Below are 19146 nucleotides of genomic sequence, written 5' to 3'. Positions count from 1 at the left end.
TTATAAACGTCAGTCTAGTCTGTCCCACAAACTAACTCAACTAAATCTTACAAGACCAAAACTTAGACGAAATCGAGCTCCAAACACTATAAGTTGAAGGTCGTTTTTTTTCTCCTTACAATTCTTGAATCCCGCATTTATCTCCTATTTTCATTTAAATATCGAATATTTCCTTTAATTCGTCGGTTTTAAGCCATTCGTGAGTCATCTCATACTTTTCACACGTTGAAAGAATGGAACAAATCAACTGATATGAACAGTTCTACATATTTGCCACGTGCACTTTATTTAAGCCGTTTCACGTTAAAAATAAGAATCTCTGTAAATCCCGAATATGGGGACAAATTCGCAATTTAACGTAAGATCGGCAACATAGGACTTTCCTGAAAGGTTAAAAGAAAATATGTTCAGACGTAAACAGATACTTTTACATCCTGTAGCTCCTTCTCCTAAATCCCTTCCCTCCAAGTTATTTTCTTACAACTATGATTACACAAAAACATCAATATCTTCAGTAAGCTTAACTTTTATATATATATATATATATATATATATATATATATATATATATATATATATATATATATATATATATATATATATATATATATATATATATATATATATATATCGCTCTCCTATTAAGAACTTTATCAATTAGTGCTCATAATTCCGACCATTCTAAATAGTGGTTGTTTATTTCTCTGCAAAGATGAATGCCGAGTGGTATCAACTAAGGTCAGGGGACGTTCGCTTCCATGATTTTTTACATCCTCCTTATATTTTAAAAATAGTCTTTTTAAGATAAATTTTAATTAAATAATGCTTTTTATTATTCTTTTTATTCAAAATTTGAAAACAACAAAATTGTCCTTTTTAGCTCTGATGAAAAATGTTTGAACCTCTCCCGATTTATATTTTCATGAATTGACAACATTAGCATGGTCCGAAACACAAAATTGAGTAGGCTATATGTGGTAGGGCTAAGGTTGACAATTCAGGCTTTGTAGGGGAGACCCTGCCTTGACAGCTTATTTACTACTGAGTAAATCGCAGAGGATGTGTATAGGTATCTCGCTGATTAAAGGTTGTCTCATCTCGTTTAATGCGTTGTACGTTGCAAATTTTAGATCTGTTCTAGTTGGCTGGCTTTGCTTAGTCATTTCTAACAGCCTGATTCAGCCTTTTTTTTTAATGATATTTTGTCACCTTATGCCTATTTAATGGTTTTTCTTTTGAAATTTCAAAAATCATACCAGCCTCAAGGGTTGCATTGAAAAAGATCAATTCAAAATCCCATCACTTTCACAGAAAAAAAAATATAGGAATCCTTTCACACTATAAGGAATTCGTCAAAATTCTATGCGAATTATCCTACCTTTACCTATTGGTGACACCTCACAAAATATAGAAGGGAAAAATATATTTTTTCTAAATCTAAGGAAGAGCAATTTTGTTAATTTTTTTTTAATTTATTTTTTTTAGCAAAAATAACAAAAGGGGATTTTTTCTAATGAAAACAGCCAAAATTGGTATTTTTCAAAAACTTTAGGGGAATCTAGGAGGAGGCCATTAAACCTCCTCCGTCCCAAAAAAAGAAAATGACACCCCTGTTTTTACCAAAAAATGAACAATGTAATGAGAATGTGAAATTTAAAAAAAAACGTATTCATTACGGGATTTTATCTTTACTTTAAAACCGACTAAAAATAATAAGAAATCAATCCTGAAGAAATTTCCAAAGCTAAAAAACATATTCTCGTGCTGAATTGACAATTTGCTCACGAGGTACGCACGAGACCACAGCAGTATATGATACTTTGAAGTCTCCTTAGAACCACGAACCACGTTAAATAATATAAAATGCGGAAGCAACTTCCTACTGTCTCCATAGAGCATAATATAAAGCACCAAGTGAAATAAAACTCATGTTGTTAACTATTTAATGGAATCTGAAATGTTTTTTTTAAAACTAAGATAAGAAGGAAAGAACACAAATATAATGAATAAAGGCAGTAGGCAAGCATTTTTGCAAGAGAGCCAGGCTTTTAGCAGGAATGAGTTAAGTGAATCTCGAGATACACACAGAAAACAAGCTACACACATTTTCTTCTAGGTCCTCAAACATGGCAAAACACTTAGTTTACTTTTGGCTGGGAACTGACTTTGAATCTCGTACATCAATAACAAGAAAGGAACTTCCTCACTAATTTTTCTTTGCATTGAACAGATAATACGTTTCTTATTATTTTAAAAATGGGTTACTATCATAAAATTTACTGAAGCACCTGATACACTAACTGAACTTGGAATCTTGAACATCAACAACAAAAAAGTAATTTCCTTACTTTACATTAAAATTTGACGGTTTTCTTAAGGAATAAAATGATAATATGTTTCTAATTATTTAAAAATTGGGTGACTGTCGTAAAATTTACTGCAATACATGCTTAGAAAAAGAATAGGGGGTGTTACTACAGGGAAAGGGTACCCATAGGGAATGGGATATCAGAATTTTTCTAAGGTAAAGGTAAAAAAGGTAAAGGATACGGCATTAGACTATACAGTCCGTACCGTACCGAGAAAAATGCATTTTCGGGCCATTTATTTTCTTTGAGTGGAAAGGGGCTTCCATCAACTATGGGGAATCCCCCTCCTCTCTACAACAATAATCTACTTAATTTCTGCTAATTCCACGCTTGTAAGCATTTCTAAAAATTTTAAGGAGTGGTCAAGGACTAAATTAACAGACAAGATTTCAGATTATCACATACCATGTTTTCAAGGACTAAATTAACAGACAAGATTTCAGATTATCACATACCATGTTTTCTGTTTTTCTTAAACTTATCCAGGGATAAAGTAATAAGAAAACTGTAAAAAGAAAACCTCAATAAAGCGTTACAAAAAGCCTTAGCATACAAGTTTTCTAAGGTTTGTTTATGTTTTTGCTCGATATTTTTGAATTTAAGGCACCCAAGGTAATATAGCACGTGCCTTTTTTTAAATGTCTGGGATTTGCCCCTGGCTATTTTTCTTATTATAGAATTTTCTTTCCTTAAGCAGAAAGGCGTTGCTCTTAAATTTCCTTTTATCTGAAGAAAAAAAAATATACAACTATCTTAACTTGACATGCATGGAGTGGGGATGATTCAAAACTGTTTTAAAAAGCAAAAATATGACTTCCTGTTAAAGTACCCAGCAAAAGAAAATAAACAATTTTTAAATAGTGCAGGATTAGTCGAGACTTCCTGTAAAATTAGGAAATTATATTTTAAAAAAATGTTTTCGTGTTTTTAATTTTGTAATTACTAAGATTGACCACTGATTTTCCTGCTGAATTAGAGTCATCACATGAAAAGAATTTGCATGAGAAATTAACTGAAATTAACTGCAAAATGAGGGATTTCCCGGCAAATATATCCAGCGTGAACATATGTTTAAGCTGTAATCTTAAATTTGATAAAACATATATCTTTAAAATCAGTGCAAAAGAAGAACCTTTTCGTCAATTGGAAAAAATAAACTATACCAAACTAGTAATTTTTAGGTAAATATTGAAGCTTCAAGTCCCTAGAGGGACTCCCTCTTCTGAATCTATTATAACATCCAAACTTCAAATTGCTTAAACTCGGATACAATGGACAGGGATACACAAGGGGAGCATTACTTAAAAAATGAAAAAACTTTTAAGACACCCTAACGGAACATGGCTTCAAAGTAGAAAATCCGAAGAGATACTGATGCACATTGCATTGAAAACCTATCAGATTTACAGGAGTATTGTAGCAATCTTCGTCGAAGCAGCATTTTGTGTTCTTTTTCTTCCCTATTAATCACAATTACCTTTTTAAAACGCATTTTATATGCATTTTTGTAGCGTTTCTACGAGTCGGAAAAAATTTCAATGTGGGGGGAGGGGGTGGTCAGAACCTGCACCCACTCTCCCCCTGGATACGGCCTTGCTCGAAGGGCAAAGAATGAAATGTCAAACTCAATCAAAAAACATAGAAAAACGGCACGTAACAGAAGAAATCCAGACATTCAGACCCGTGAGAAAATGTTACTTTGGGGAATTTTGAAGTGGTCTACATATTATACGAAGAAGATATTTTGGTTATAGGGCCCAGGTATCATCGTGCATCTGAGTTAGTTTCAAATTTTTGAGCCACCAGAGTTTAAAACTGCTACCTGCTTGAATGGAGCTCTGCAGTCAAAAGCAGAAATATTAACGGAAAAGCTTACTAGAACAACTTTAGATAGTCCCCACTGGCATAAGCTATAAAAGTCTACTTGAGCACGCACACTGTTGGATCTGACTCAAAGACAAGCAACAACCATTCTTTTTGGCCTAAGGTAAGAATTCTATGCATCTTTGAAAAATCTACTCTCATATTCATCAATCTAACCTAAAATCTACACTTTCAATAAGAACTGCATATGTTATACCATTACTATCTTCTAATAGAAAAACGAAACCGACAGCACACAAAAAGTAAATCAGGACAAAAACACAAATGTTGCTCCAGCACAACCATTACCAAAGAATGAGGTAATTAGGGAAATAACTCTTTAACACCAGACCATTCTCACATTAACCTTCTTGAAATTGATTATCCACAAATTTACACTGGGAAAACTACTTTGCTTAGCATTTAGAATAGAAGCTTTGTCATTGTTAGGTACTTTCTTGTAAAGTGAGAGTTAATCTTATCTTTGAAATACCAACTTCGTTATTGGTTTCCTATGATTCTCTCTTTTGGGGTAGGAGAGGGGGGAAGGAGAAGAATTTGTTACCTAAACAAGTATTTCAAGCTGAGAGCAATCCAAAGAAACATGAGCAAACGGTAAATAGATATAGAAGTTTATGTAATTCTGAGCAGTATATCTGTTACTGTGAATGTCCGAAATCTGGTTTATGTCGGCATTCACTGGTGAATGTCAGAAATTCCTTTTTCTCTGCTTGGATTCAATTACCTTTTGAATCAGTTTTTTTTCAGTCTTGTGCAAGATTTAATAGTAAAAGTCAAAGTTAGGTTAAATTGGGTTGTAAATCTCTGAAACGAGCTAAAAAAAAACAACCTTAAATAAAACTGAAAAGTTGACTGGTAATGCTGACTAAATCCAAGGAGAAAAAAAAACAGTTTTTCGGACTTTCACCAGTGAAAGTTGACATTCTCACAGACTTCGGACATTCACAGGAACATATCCATTCCTTGCTGTAATGATAATTGTGGATCCTCTTTCCGCCTAAAAGGTGTATTTTTCATAAATGACAAAACATAAAAAGTGTGGTTTTAGACTATTATTTTCCAAAAGGGAGATGGGATCCTACAAGCAAAGTTTTTGGGCGGACCTTTCTAAACCCTAACACCTTCTTTCTTTGTGCAAGTATGATGATATGCCCTCATTTACTTTTCCACTGATTCATGAAAAAAAACGATTACCTTTGTAGTTCGACTTTTAAAAATAGAAATTAACTACCTTTAATCTTCCTAACTTTAATTAATGTTTTGTGATTGTTACTATGGTAATAAAACCGAAAATAACTGATTTAGAAAGAAAAAAGAATTCAGATTCAATAGAGTAAAACCATAATTGGCTTTGTGAACCAGAAAAAAAACTTATTGTCTTCAATGTATTAATCTATAAATGTTGACATCCGTTGCGTCAAAAATCAATAAGTGATTTCCCAAAAAAATAAGACAGGAAATGTAAAAAATCCAAACCAAGGTAAGAAAATAGTTTCACAACACAATAATTGGCCTCACTTCAATACCACTATGGCTCAATAACTGGAAAATGGAAAATATGTTTGTTTTAAATAAAGACAAGACAAAAATCGAATAATTTTTTTTATTAATTTCTAAATTAAAACTAAAGACAGGAGAGGAGGGGGACTTTCACCACAAGTGACCTAAAAAATCCCTAAAATATTAGAGAAAAGTATGCTAGAATGTGTGAAAATGAAAACCTTTGGCTCCAAAGCTGCATCAGGCACAGATGCGGTTTTTTGGCAAGAAGGGACAGAGGGACTTCCCCCAGGTGCAGAAGTCTTAGGGGCGCAAAATTTCAAATCAATAATCTAAAGGTTATAATCATTTTGCGATTTCATTTTCATTAAAATAAAGAAGAGGGCTCTGTTGGCAAAATTTTGTAAATAAATGAAAATTGTGTTTAAATTTGGCATGAAATTTTTTGGGTGATAGGGAGGGAAGACACTATTCGAGATTTTGCTGGATGCACGAGAGGCCAGAACCACCATTGATCAGGCATCTCCTATCTAGAAAATATCTCATGAGCCTCAAGATAGCATGCATGCACATATATGTTCTAAGATACTTTTAACAAATTTTTATGCAAAAACTAGCTATATGAGCAATAAAACTAAAGTATACTGAATACGTATTCACTCGAAATGGTTTTTCAAATGCCCTTTATGTGGATTATGAAGCAATGATTTCCAGAGCCTTAGAAATAGTCAGGGAATTATCTTAGCTAGTAAAAAGACAACACACTACTATGGACTGTGGTACTTTCCGTGTTAAGTACTTTTTCTGGATTTTTCAAAAATCACAGATCAACAGTTTGTGGTAAAGAACTGTAGTAAGGAGCAACCCGGCTCAATAGTAACCAAAACTCTAAAAAATGCAATTTTGACACCAATAGTTACATAAAAAGAATCGCATTTTAATGCTGATTTTAAATATATAATTTTCATCAAGTTTAGTCTTACCCATCATAAGTCACGAGCCTGAGAAAATTCGCCTTATTTTAGAAAATACGGGAGTATTTTCCAGAAGTGTATGGAGACAAAAGCCTCTATAAAAAATGCCAACTGTTCAACGAAGTTCTCCATGCCAAATACCTCGAGTTTTTTCCTGAAGACTTTCACTAGATGTGAAAGTGATAAACCCTGGATAACCCCTCAAATCAAGAAACCAATCCGAAAAAAGTGCAAGCTTTTCCAAGAAGGAGATTTGCAAAATGCGAAAAAATTGCGAAATCACATTACCTCTCTCACGAGAAGTGCGAAGAAAGATTACGGGCGTGAGAAATTTTCGGACAGTCTTAGGCACACTAATCCCAGGAAATGGCACAGAGCGGTCAAGCAAACGGCACAGAGCGGTCAAGCGGTCTGGTAAGTCCATTCATAACAGCATAAAAATAAGCCACCCTGACGGAACTTACACAACTGCTGATGAGGTTAATCAATATTTCACCCGCATTTGGACCTCATTTCCTTCTCCCACACAAGCCCAGAAGTCCGAAATACTTGACTCCTGTGCAGATGAAGGTGAAGTTGTTATCGATGAGATGACAACCTATAAGACACTGATGAAGGTGAAAGTAAACTGTTCAGCTTATCCAGACGAACTTCCACCCAAACTGATTAGAGAATACGCCCCTTTCATTGCAAAACCACTCTCAGTGCTGATAAACCTTTGCTTTCGTATAGGGATCTTTCCAGCTGTTTGGAAGAAAGCTTACGTTAGAGTAATTCCGAAGGTTACCAACCCTAAGAGCTGTGACGAACTTAGACCTATTTCGCAAACACCATGCCTGGCGAAAGTGGCCGAGACCTTTATCATGAGGGTCTTACTTGATCAAATCCAGGGATCTATCGACCAGAGACAATACGGCGGACTGAAAGACTGTAATACCTCAGTGTACCTAGTGAGGATGTACGATAGTCTCCTTAAGTGGGTCGAAAAAGGTCACAGTTTTGTAGACCTTGGTGCCATAGATTTCCGAAAGGCATTTGATCTAATCAATCATATTGTAGCTGCCCTTAATCTCAAGCTAATGGGGGCTAAGAAAAAGACTCTTACGCTCGTGTTGGACTTTCTCAGTCAGAGGATGCATCGTGTGTTTGCTCTCTACGAAGGTGACACCAATTCCGAATGGTCCTCATCCACCTGTGGAGCCCCTCAGGGCACTAAGCTTGCAGCTATTGTATTCTTGTCTGTAATTAACTTCCTCATAGCTGACTATGACGACCGCTACAAGTTCGTGGATGACCTGTCATTTATCCTGAAATATTTAGTACAAAACGGAGTTGTGACACCACAGTTCAGTTCAAATTTTTTCAGTGTTTTCACAAAAGAGTGCGCGGAGCTAAATCTTGAGATTAATGTGAACAAGTCGAAGATAGTGCGCTTTAACCCGCTAAAAAGTGATATTATGGAGCCAAATATTCCATTCCCTCTAGCAAACAGTATCAAGATCCTTGGAGTTACTTTTTCCAATGACTTCAGCTTTGCCACACATACTGAAAACGTGGTTAAAAGCGCAAACGCTAGTCTACGGACTTTAAACGGTATGCGGAGGTTCAGTGCAAACACAGAGAGTATTAAGTATGCATACATAGCGTATGTCCCCCCCATTCTGGAATATGCGTGTCCTGTTTGGGTGCCTTCAGCACTGAGAACAGTGTATCTTTGTCAGGAGCTTGAGTCGGTTCAGAAGCGAGCGGTATCGATCATCCTGGGCCGCCGTGACATCCCCTATGAAAAGGCTCTGGAAGTGCTAGGACTGCCGTCACTCCAAAACCGGTACGAAACTCTGATAATGAGTTTCGGAAAGTACTTGCTTTCTAAATCTCAGCACTGTGACATTCTACCTGATCAACCTCTACCATCAAGAACGAGAAAGCAAGATAAGTTAGTTCCCGTTAAAGCAAGAACAAACCGATATGGTAATTCTTTCGTCCTGGTTTTCGTCAAAATGTATAATGAGAGTTAATATTTATAGTTTTATTTATATTTACAAGTGCAGCTTGATTTTGTATATGTTGTAAAAAAAAACACAAATCAGCGACAGCTGTCAAGTTTTTGCTATTAAACCTGTCTACTACTACTACTACTACTACTATACAATCTTGACAAAAATCACATCATCAGATTTTGCGTATCAGAGAACCCTTATAAAGAAGTTTCAAGCTCCTATCTACAAAAATGTGGAATATCGTATTTTTTGCCAGAAGACAGACCATGGATGCATGTTTATTTGTTTTTTTCCCAGGGGTGATCATATTGACTCAGTGGTCCAAGAATGTCATAAGAGGGCTCATTCTAACGGAAATTAAAAGTTCTAGAGCCATTTTTAAGTGACCAAAAAAATTGGAGGGCACCTAGGCCCCTCCCACGGTCATTTTTCTCCAAAGTCACCAGATAAAAATTCTGAGATGGCCATTTTATTCATCATAGTCGAAAAACCTAAAAACTATGTCTTTGGGGACGACTTACTCCCCCACAGTCCCCATGGGAGGGGCTGCAAGTTACAAACTTTGACCACTGTTTACATATAGTAATGGTTATTGGGAAGTGTACAGATGTTTTCAGGGGAATTTTTTTGGTTTATGGAGGGGGAGAAGTTGAAGGGGGACTACGTGGGAGGATCTTTCCATGGAGGAATTTTTAATGGGGAAGAGAATTTCAATGAAGGGGGTGCAGGATTTTCTAGCATTGTTAAAAAAAATGAAAAAATAAACATGAAAAGTTTTTTCAACTGAAAGTAAAGAGCAGCATCAAAACTTAAAACGAAAAGAAATTATTAGGCATATGAGGGGTTCACCTCCTCGTAATACACTTTGTACTAGCCTTTGTGATTCAGGGGTCATTCTTAAGGAATTGGTACAAAATTTAAGCTTTAGTGTAAAGAGCAAGGTATTGAAGAAGGGGTGAACCCTCTCATATACGTAATAAAAACATAGGAATACAGAAGTTCGTTACGTAAGTTAATTTGTAAGTTATGTATATTTTTTACTAATGAAAACGTTTGTAAAAAATTAAAGTTCTTGTTGCTTTTTTAAGTAATCAAAAAATTGGAGGGCCTAGGCCTCCTCCCCTTCTCCTTTTTTTCTCAAAATCTTCCGATTGAAACTATGAGAAAGCCATTTAGCCAACAAAGATTTATATGCAAATTCCATTTTAATTATTTATGTGTGAAGAGCCAAAATCAAAACATGCATTAATTCAAAAACGTTCAGAAATTAAATACTTTTTTACTGTTTTAGAAAGTAGAGTAAAGAGAAAGAGTCAAACTTTAGCGTAAAGAGCAGGGCGTTGAGGAGGAAATTACCCCTTTCACATACGGAGTAATTTCTGTTCGTTTTAAGTTTTAATGTTTATTTAATTATTTTAAGTTTTAATTTTTTTATTTAATTACCTAAAAAGGTGGTGTCTGAGTTCTTTAACCCTGAATATCTTTTTTTTATGTTTAATCACTCTTCATTTAAAAGGATTTATGCATGTTCCTTTTTTTCAACCTCTGATGGGCTAAAAATGGAAGACAGGGAAACATATAAAGATGATTTATTACAAAAACATTGTACAATCAAGGTTACCTTTCACATAATCACCATTAGAGTTAAAGCATTTCTCATAAATGTCACCATGTTTTTTAATACTATCATCTTCATACAAAGACACAGCCAATAATTTGAGGTGAGTGATGATGGTTTCTTTGGGCTACATGTCTGTTAGAGGACATACCAAAACCCCTTTCAAGCTACCTCTTCATTTCAGGGAAAAGATGAAAGTCCTTGTGATCTCTCAAGGACTTTGATATTCATCATATATTGAGACAATACAAGAACCATGCCAAACTGTATTAAGGGATGGACAAGGGCTTTACAAAGTTTCTCTACAACATATAGCTTTCTAGTTTCAAATGAACGCTTATGACATTAGATTTCTCAGATGACTTTGATTGCCTATGCTTGTTTGTGGCTGCAGAATGTAAACTCACAACAAAAATTATATCCAATTTTTCTCCTCAGTTACTGCTTCCAGGCCATTCTTACCAATACAGTAAATGTGATGAGGGTTGTTATGACACAAACAGAGCATTCCAAGCTGTAGTGACCATGGTACTGGACAGGCTGATAGTCTGTTGTAGTCTAGCTGAATGCTGCCCACTTTTTTCATGAAATTCAATTTACATATGCTCTCATATGAAGTGACAGTTTTCAGTAGGGTTCCCCAAAAGTAGTGTCATTGGTCCAACACTCTAAAATTCATATTAATGAACTGGCTCTTATTACTAGCAAGAAAACAGCTTTATAAGCTGGTGACTATAAGACTACTGGTCCTACCAGTTGTTCCTCAATCCCTACAAATACAGCAAATTTTAATTTGGTCCTAAACTTCTTTAATTTAAGGTTTTTAAATGCAGGATAATTCACATTGGACACAACAGCCCCAGTGATAGCTGACAGCCTCAACACAATAGACAAAATAGAATCAGTGATGTAAAGGTATCTTACTAAAATAATAATCAGATCTTACCATGATAATAGGAGACAATGGGGATTAAAAAGTGCAGTTGCTTATAAGTTTAAAATATCCAATTGTAACACTGTTATGAGTATGTAACACTATTACTCATAACATTATTATGGGTAATAGTGTAAGACTATTACTGTCAAATTAGATTTCTAATATTCTAGTATATAAAAATAAAGAAAGAATCCTTCAGCACATACTTGCAAAGAATCAATATCTGCTTAAAGCTGCTTTTTGATATCTAAAAAAATTTAGAAGCATCAGCATACAAATTAGTAGTGCTTTTAAAGTTTGGACAACTGTATGTAACTTAATTACACAAGGGACATGATATGAGACATGAGACAAGACACCAGATTATCAGCTTGATGTTCTTTGAATTCAACAAGTATGGTAAGCAGTTGCTCTTCAGACAAACTTCTGTTAAGAATTCTAAAGAAGGCTGTTGAGCTAGGTGAAGAGAACTTTCACAAATCCTCCAGAACTGACATTTAAAATGATTCTGAAAAGTTAAATCCAACTAGCTTCACTACTTCTTTAAAATATTAAAGACATTTGCTCCAAAATTGACTGATTACCCTAAATAAGGATGGTCAATAGTGTACTTTTTTAACCTGGTCATGTAGCCAGAAATGGTTAGTATCACTTGATTTTCCTGTGCATAAGATGAATTAGAGCTGCTCCAAAATGAAACCCAACTATAGTCATGTGTATCAATATTTATGAGAATGAAAATGTACTTCTCCCCATGTCTAGCCCCAGGGTATGTTGTAGAAGAAGAAGAAAAAAGAAAAATACTTCTTTATTTTTACAATCCACTTCTTATCACAGTTGTTGAAATGTTTTCTTTAATCAGTATTTATTCTTCACTTGTGTAAAACAGACACATAAAAACAAGCACCACTAGCTGCATGAAGCACATCAAGACTATAGTCTACTTGATTTCTTGTCATGTTCCCTGTAGGTGAGTCTCATCAACAACAAAAATGGCATTATGAATCCTTCACTGCAAGTCAGCAACATCCTCCAGCTTTGTTTAATATACAGTATCTTCTACATAAAGCCATAGAAAAAAAGTTAAAGAAGTGATGAAATCTGACAAAGATGAAGGCCATGGATTTGGCCAACCGCTTCTAACCATTGGTGTAGAAATGTTTGAGTGAGGATATGGCAAATACCCAACCCCCCTTTTGGCAGTACAGAATCTTTGCTGGAAAATGAAGGTTAGCTATAAGCTAATCAGTTAGGGTGCCAATATTTCTTAGTCAAAGGGTCAAGGCCAATTATTGCCTTTTTGAAAAATAAACAAAATTCCAATCCACACACTTTGGAGTTGTGAAGGCTGAGATCCCTAGTCAAATGAGTGTGTTACGGCCCCCAGGTCTTTATACTGTATCATTCTAATTTTCCCTGAAAGACAAAAATTTGCTTCAATAATAAAACAAACTTGCTTGAGGAATTCCTTATCCTCAGGAATACATTCCAGCATACTGAGAGCAAACTCTTGCTGTTTTTGCTTGTCAATTGAGACAAGTGCCTGGAACTGCTATACTCAATAAGCATAAGACCAGGAGTTTTTGTGGAGGACCTTGTGTACTTACAAACATTTTAATAACAATTATTGAAATTAAACAAATTTAGTTAAAATATCTTATCAGCTCCCCATGTAATATTTTTAAAGTGTAAAGAGTCTCTATGGGCATTCTGTATATTGAACAAAAAAAAAATCAATGATGAACAAAGATCTGAGGCTTGGTGAGGGTCAAGGGGATGAAAACAAGGACAAATATTTTTTTCTCATTTCCAAAAGACCAATTTGAGGAAAGAGTATGATGCCTTGTGATTTATATGCACAAGCAGTTAGAAAAATATTTTTTTTGTTAAAGCAACTCTTTAGTAGCACTGATTTTTATTTTATTCTATTTTCTGGTTGAAGACATGGCATGCCTTAACAAAGAGGCAAATAAGAGGGAAGGAAAGATTCTGCAAAAAACTACTGGCCTATTAGTATTACCTCTGTTGTGGTTGAGCTTCTTGAACACATTGTCAACAAAGCAGTTATTGAGCATCTTAATCAGAATCATCTTCTCAACAGCTCTCAATATAGTTTCTGAAGCAACAGATCAGTTGATACTAATCTGCAAGTCATATGACTATATTACAAAACTACTGAAGTTAGGAATCCCTGTTAACATGATCCTTTTTTATTTTTCAAAAGCATTTGACAAAGTCTGTCATAAGAGACTTGAGCTTAAGCTACAATCTATTGGTTTGGACGAAAAAATTCCTAAATGGATTCTGGATTTCTTGAGAAATCATGTTCAGCATGTAAGACTATTTGATGCAGATGGCAATCCTATCCTCTCCTCCTCTCAGCGTGTTATCAGTGGGGTTCTACAGGGTAGTGTGCTTAGCCTCACCATGTTCAATATTTTCATAAATAATGCTCCTCTAGTGCTTAAAAGCAAAATGATGCTATATGCCAATGTTTCCAAACTAATTGGTCCAGCTGGCCCTCTTGAGGATACTTCCCAACTTCAGAAAGACCTTGATCTCCTTAGCATGTGGGCAAAATCTTGGCTACTCACTTTCAATGTATCAAAATGCCATGTTCCACACTTTGGACACAAGAATATCAATACAACTTGCTCCCTTTATGGTCAGTCCCTTCCTCCAGTGTTGGAAGAACATGACCTAGGAGTGATTGTTGACAAGCATCTTAAATTTAGCACTCATGCAAAGAAGGCAGGAGCATCACCTAGCTCATTGCTAGGGCTCACAAGAAGAACAATTTCCTCCTATTCTTCTAAAATTCTGAGCCTTTTGTACAAAGGACTTGTTCAGCCAAGGCTGGAGACAGGTATGGTCCTTGCATCCCCCTTTTTCAAAAAAGATGTTAAAATTCTCAAAGATGTCCACAGAAGAGCCACTAAGATGGTGAGTGAACTGCATGAACTCCCTTACCCTACAAGGCTATGAAAACTGAAACTCTCAACTCTGGTTTATAGAAGAAGACAGTGTGATGCCATTCTGGTTCATAAGCTTATTAATTCAAAGGCACTTCCTGATCTCCTTCCTCTGTCCTCTCAGGACTCTCATACAAGGGGACATAACTTAGAGTTATCTAAGCATTTCTCCTTAAAGTGGCAATGCACCCATTTTCTGACCAACTGTGTTGCCAACCTCTGGAACAAATTACTGTCAGATACCATTGCTGCCCAAACCACAAACAGCTTTAAGAACCATCTTGACAACAAATGGCCAACAAAAGAAAGGAAGTATAACTGGGAAACACTTGAATAAGCAACATCAAACCACTAGTCAAGTGTACATATTCAACTATGTGTCATGTATTATCAACTCTGGAGTTTCTACAAGGAAAAATCCTTTGATTACTCCAAGCTGCAATTTAAGGCAATATAATTTGGCTACAATACTATACAAGGCAGTAGGGTATATACTAAGCAAGTTTGGCTACTATACTAAGCCAATAGACAAAATTGGAATAATGGCAAAATTGACAGCAGATTATGTGAAGCTGAAATAAGCTTTAAATGCTTCTAAAAATTAATAATAAAGAGACCTTTGTTTGTTTGAAAATACAGCAAAACTGGTGCTTAGTCTTTTTGATAGCTCAAAAGGATATTGAGCTAGGTGAATGAAAGGTAAAATTCTAGTTGAGTGACTTCTTGCTATGTCAGAAAGGGGTTAGGCCAGGAAAATAAAACTTTCAGGGATGAGTCTACAGGCCAAATTATATCCTGGGAAGGTATTTTAAAGTACCCACCTTCACTCCTTCTCCCTCTAGAGAGCCTGAAATTTGCCTACATGACAGGTCTATACCTATTGAAATTTTGACAAAACAACATTTTACCTTAATTTTCAGTTACCCAGTTGCTTTTTCTCTGCCTTTAGTTCTAAAAATGCAATTCCTGTTATTTGAGTATAATTCTGAGCCATATCAATTTTTTTTTCAAAATTTAGAAAATATATTTGCTTATCTTTAAAACCTTATAAATTAGGATTGAGTAGAGTTGTGAAGCTGAAAGCAATTTTGCTGTACTTCACTCAAGCAGAAGATCTATTTTGCAAGGTTTCACTTTTATAATTAAATAAAAAAAATGTTTTTTTAATGGAAAGTAAGGAGCAACATAAAAACTTAAAACAAACAGAAATTACTTTGTATATGAAAGGGGCTGCTTCCTCATCAATGCCCCACTCTTTATGCTAAAATTTTACTCTTTCTCTTAACTCTACTTTTTAAAACAGTAAAAAACTTTACTGTTTTAACTTGTGGCACCTCCCATGGGGACTCTCTGGGAGTAAGTTGTCCCCAAACACCTAGTTATAAGGTTTTTTGACTGTGCTGAATAAAATGCTATCTCAGAATTTTCATCTGGTGACATTGGGAAAATAATTAGCATGGGAGAGGGCCTAGGCACACTCCAATTTTTGTTGGTCACTTAAAAAGGGCACTAGAACTTTTCATTTCTGTTAGAATGAGCTCTCTCACAAGATTCTAGGACCAATGAGTCAATACAATCACCCCTGGGGAAAAAAACAAACAAACAAATGGACATGCAGCCATGATCTGCCTTCTGGCAAAAAATACAAAATTCCACATTTTTTAGACAGGAGCTTGAAACTTCTACAATATGGTTCTCTGATATGCTGAATCTGATGGTGTGATTTTTGTTAACATTCTATGACTTTAGGGGTTGTTTCCCCCTATTTTTTAAAATAAGGCAAATTTTTTCAGGCTCTTAACTTTTGATGGGTAAGACTAAACTTGATGAAACTTATATATTTAAAATCAGCATTAAAATGCAATCCTTTTGATGTAGCTACTGGTATCAAAATTCTATTTTTTAGAGTTTTGGTTAGGGCAAGACAACCAGTACTGGGACACTTTGATCACTCTGCCTATTCTGGGACAGAATCTTTGATTGGATTACAACATGTCCAATACTGGGACAAAAGACTTTAATCTTGGACACTCAATCTATACATTTTTCCAGTTTGCTTCCAAAAAACCTGTTGTCTTTTGTCCCAGTATTGGACATGTTGCAATCCAACCAAAGATTCTGTCCCAGAATAGGCAGAGTGATTGAAGTGTCCCAGTACTGGTTGTCTTACCCTACTATTGAGCCAGGTTGCTCCTTACTACAGTTCATTACCACAAACTGTTTGATGCACATATTTTTGAAGGTCATCAGAGGTCATCATCCCAGAAAGTTTCATTTTCTTAACCTAACCCTTTTCTGAGATAGCAAGAAGTCACTCAACTAGAATTTTACCAAATGAAACAATCAAAAACGTATCTAGTCTACATTTGGTCCACAACAAGATGTAGGCCTACCACATTCAAGCCCTCACCTCTATCTATGTCTTATTTCAGGATATGTTACTGAGCTCTCATAAACTATATAATCTTGTTTTTATGAAGGAAACTCTCAGAAATTACATGACAAAAGGCTAAAAATAGCTCAAATAAGGCTAGAGTTCACAATGAGCTTTTTTTGCTATCTTGGAAAGTAGTTCTGAATCAGGGTAACAATTTAAGTAGGGCATTCAGCCAGTTATATGGTGATTTTTTTTCAAATTTAAAAAACCTTTGCTTGAGGCTGAAAAATACTTTCTTTGGATAAAGTAGTAGAGTAATTTTGGTGCAATAGGCTATCCCTTTTTTGAACTTAATGATATCCAAATCAGCACACATGCCTGGTGCAAGCTTGTCTTGTCTTAAATTAGCCTTATAATTTAGCACTCTTTAATTTTGTTTGAATCAAGTAAAGTGCAATATCTAATTTGCAAGCTGAAGAACAAGTAATCATGAATGCTAGAATCAAACTGCAAAAGTAGCAAACTTTAGTATGTAGCTCAAACCCTGAGAACCCTTTTTCTAGAACAAGAGAAGCAGATTACAAAGCCGAAAACGCAGTATTCTTAAAATCTTAAGCCAAGCATAGGCATATCCCTATGCACAACTGAATTTGCTTGTTTTATAGCCTAAAGTTGTTTGGCTAAATTGCTGTGGAAGCTATGGTACCCTGGTATTCTATTGCATACCTTAAACTTAGCTTGCACATTTAATAAATTCGACTAGGAAATGACTAGATTCTACAAGAATTTTAAAAAAATTCAAGAATTCCAAATTTGCATATTGGAAATTGGTTTCTTCAATTTCTTCTACGCACCGTAAACTGGATTTGAAATAATCTGGGAAACTTTCATGTCGTACAAACTTTCCAGAAAGTCATGATCCGTCCGTCTTTTTCCAAGTGTTGTGAAATTACTTTAGAAGTCTTTTTTTAACTATACATTTTCGTGAATCAACCCAGGAAAATGATTCTTTTCTATTTGGGATATTTATGCTATAGACTTTTTCTTGGAGTTATTAAAATAGGTAAATAAAACTACTGCATATGACCAGGGGCAAATTTCCAATTTTGTTATTGTAGGGGAGGGGTCAAGAGGAGCTTACATCCAGATAGTCAAAAGAGCATGGGATATATAATAATTTTTTCTCCAAATTATTTTCTTTCCCCAAACTACACCCCTGCACATGACTATTTTTTGTATTGAATTAAGAATCTAATAATGTTGCAGCCGGGAACGCTTCCAAAACCTGATATAATCTCTATAAGCCAACCATGTTTGTGTAGCTCTGGTGAACTCGCCCTCCTTCCAAGATATGAATCCTATCTTGGACTCGTATTTTTTTATGGCTTGCCTCTCAAAACAAATTCGGCTTAAGGGTGTTTGTTTGCAGCCAATAACGCTTAGGAAGTCATGTCTTGTAGTAATTGACCCGAAAATGTTTTTGCTAGGAAGAGCCAGAGATTTGCAAAGTATAGTTTATTCCTTCCAATGCGCAATTCTACTATAGCCTGCTATCTTAATTTACATCAGTATATCCGTGTAATATATCAAAAGTAGAGAAGCCCAAAATAAAATTTATCTACAGGGTTGAGTTTTGGATATTGAAGGTCATGCGACTTTAAATTAGGTTATGTAGAACAATGACAGGATTGACGTTATACAAGAAAAGATCAATAAGGGGCGCTAATTCACACAAATGTCGGGTGGAGGGCAAGTATTTTTTTCCTAAAAAAATAAAGATAAAGTTGTTTAAAATTAAGAGAGGGGGGGATTTTGGTCTTCCCAAGTTTTTAATGAGAATACCAAAGAAAGGAAATTTTCAAAGTCATTGTGTAATTAGACCCTGTTAATGCTCCTGTCCTCAATATTTTTTTAAAGAAAAAGCTAATGTTATGCTGCAAAACTACTATGTTACTATTACAATTATACTGTAAACTTAAAATTTCACTTTGTTTTGCAAAAATCTGATGATAATGACAAAATATAGGAACTAATTTGCGAATATCATTTAATCTCTGTAGGCCAAATTAAGGAGTATAACAAGTTTTGATACAGCCACCTTCAAGTCTGAACAAACTTCTTAAATTTATCTGACCCAGTGTAATTCAATGAGGTTTTTAGTTAACAACTGGAATTTTTTGGACCCCACCCCCTATAAGATAGTCTAACAATAAGATATGTTTCACTGAAATACATTTCGAGCATGTCGTCTACACTAACGTTTTTCTAATTGCCAGGACATGATTTTACTTATAGTTAAACACATAAGTTTATTGGTGAGTCTTTAGATTAAGCACTGGTTTTCATGTAAGATAGTTGTTAAGGAAGTTTGAGGTGGGATAGGGTATTTGTCTCAACAAATGTAATAAATCCAAATTAGTTTATAGCCTAGAGCTCGTGAGTTTTTGTTTAAAGTATGAGGATAATTTTAAGCTGAATTTCGATTTTCATCTTTATAGCTCTTTTTCAAAGTAAT

The 19146-nt window shown here is 35.1% G+C and overlaps 1 protein-coding gene across 2 annotated transcripts in view; it reads right to left on the bottom strand.

Moving 5' to 3' along the window:
- The window catches only part of LOC136032232 (protein jim lovell-like), a 238474-nt gene that overhangs the window by 161795 nt on the left and 57533 nt on the right, over window positions 1-19146 (bottom strand). The window contains exon 1 of one of the 2 annotated variants that reach the window (XM_065712450.1): window positions 17358-17533. The exons of the other annotated variant lie outside the window; for it this stretch is intronic. The gene's annotated coding sequence lies outside the window, so the exon portion shown is untranslated. Of the gene's footprint in view, window positions 1-17357; window positions 17534-19146 lie in introns of those variants that run through there. 2 annotated transcript variants of the gene reach the window in all.

Source organism: Artemia franciscana, chromosome 10, assembly GCF_032884065.1.
Source record: "Artemia franciscana chromosome 10, ASM3288406v1, whole genome shotgun sequence".
NCBI classification, from domain to species: domain Eukaryota; kingdom Metazoa; phylum Arthropoda; class Branchiopoda; order Anostraca; family Artemiidae; genus Artemia; species Artemia franciscana.
Note: the sequence above shows the minus strand (reverse complement) of the source record. Positions and strands in the feature narration are given on the sequence as shown.